The following is a 2,381-nucleotide window of genomic DNA, read 5'->3' on the forward strand; positions in this document are numbered from 1 at the left end:
AATAAATGTGAATGTTTATGAGAAGAATGGATGTGAATGAGTATGTGAAAGAATGGATGTGGATGTATGTGAAAGAATGGATATAGATGTGTATGTGAAAGAATAAGATGTGATGTAAAGAGATGAGATGTGACATTAATATAGATGTGTATGTGAAAGAATGGATATAGATGTGTATGTGAAAGAATAAGATGTGATGTAAAGAGATGAGATGTGACATTAATATGTGGATATGAAGTGATAGATATGAATGTATGGATAGATGCAAGTAGTCGTACATGTGAACGATTGGATGGATGTGGATGAATGAGATGAGATGTGTATGAATGAGATATGATGTGGATAGAAGTGATGTGATATTATGGTGATGAGAATGAATGTGATGGATATGAATGAAAGTGAATGTGATGGATATGAATGAATGTGATGTGATGGATATGAATGAAAGTGAATGTGATGGATATGAATGAATGTGATGTGATGGGATGTAAATCAGGATAGATGTGAATGAATGAGATGTGAGGTAAAATGAATGGATGAGATGTGAGTGAATGTGATGTGGTCTGAATGGATGAGATGTGAATGAATGTGATGTGATGAGATGTGGATATGTGTAGATGCGAGTGGATGAGATCTGATGAGGATAAGCTTATAAAGTCGTACAAACTTTGATAGGAATGACTGGGAACAAAAAAAGTTGCCACTAACTCTATGGGTTTACGTGGAAGATATTGGAACAAGGAGTAAGAGTTGTTTTCTGAATTCGGGCATGGATCTGGTTGATTGACCTTGCTGGTCCTTAATGGATAAGTCCATGGCTCTTTTATATGGATCCATTGGTTGATCTTGCTGATCTTCAATGGAGATTCTATTTTTGATATGTGAATATATTGCCGGTTACTATGAGCTAGGAACTATCGAAAAGGCCCCTGAGTAGATAGGTGGTGAGCGTTCTGGTTGCCAATAATGCCATAGGTACACCGATAAAGGAATCATTGGAAATAAGAATTCAACTGGAGATTTTGAGGATTATTATCAGTGAGACAATGGTTTCATTAAAAGATTATTTTTTAAAGATAGCTGATTTTGTGAAAAAGGCAGTTTCATATTGGGTGTGTAAGTGGTGTGACTAGTTTTAAGTTTGCATAAATATATGGCTAGGGGGCCTGGGAATGCTTTTCCCTGGTACATGGGACAAAACCTAACCAAATTCTTAATTGGATCCCATCACTACAGTGGTTGGGCGGTTGGCTAACCCACGGGACTGGATGGGGTTAGGTTGGACTGATGGATCCCTAAATTGAGACTCAATTCTGTTATGGTACGATAGATGAAGTAAATCCCGGACAAAAATTGTTCTATGGAAAAGAATCAACGGCTGTGCCTCTCAATGAGGAAAAAAGCGTTGGTCTCTATGAAAATGCAATCTTTTTCCTGATCTGACTATGGCTCTTACGGGTTCGGTCAGATCAGTTCAGTTTGTTACGGGTTCGGTCAGATCAGTTCAGTTTGTTAAGGCTTTTGACTACGTTAGAGAAAAATTTTATCCTGGAGGGATCGTTCGTGCTTTTCGAGCAAGGGAAGTACCTTATAATTCCAAGGATCGTGACTACCCGTATATACCGAGGGTATAACTGTAGCTCTTTACTGGCAGTATATACGAGTAAATCTGAGACTTGAAATTATAAGCATAAATGCTATCCAAATGATGAATTCAAATGTGGTTGATATGATTTTTAAATTCTAGTTGAGAACTGATGAGTTGATTTGGATTCTGATTGAAAAATAATGATTCTTGAATTTTGATTGAAATGTAATAAGCTGAGCAAAACCATAATGAGGATGAATGGGATAAGTCCCTGTCTGTGATGATGTTCATAACTGGAATGACGTTAATGATTTCAGCAAATCACTATGAGATTAGTGGATTGTGCTGACAGATTGCTGCTGTTAACACTTGACCTAGTAGATCAAGTTAAGGGATGCCAAATTAAAAATCTCTATAATTGAAAATTCCCATGGAGGACTGTTCAGATAGAAAGTTTGGTCTAATGGACCATTATTGTGATAAGAATTTGAATGTTATAATCTGAGTGAATTGTTATCTAATGATGAGTTCTATATAAGGGATCTTTATCCCAGGATTCTGTTGGGTTCACCAGACTATAAGGAACCCCAGAATAAGTTGGATCATCTTAAGGAAAAGAGTTATCCTCTAATTTTGCGAGATGAGGACATCTCGCGTTTTTTAAGTGGGGTAGGATGTAAGATTCCTCCCTCTAGCTTTTGAGGTGTATAGGTGTAAGAACCTCCCCTTTTGATCTTATAATTATTCTCCTCTGAAATAAAAGAAAGATCATGTTTTATCCTATTTTGTCCTA

Source organism: Cibotium barometz, chromosome 56, assembly GCF_041138505.1.
Source record: "Cibotium barometz isolate CiBa-2024 chromosome 56, ASM4113850v1, whole genome shotgun sequence".
Taxonomy (NCBI): Eukaryota; Viridiplantae; Streptophyta; class Polypodiopsida; order Cyatheales; family Cibotiaceae; genus Cibotium; species Cibotium barometz.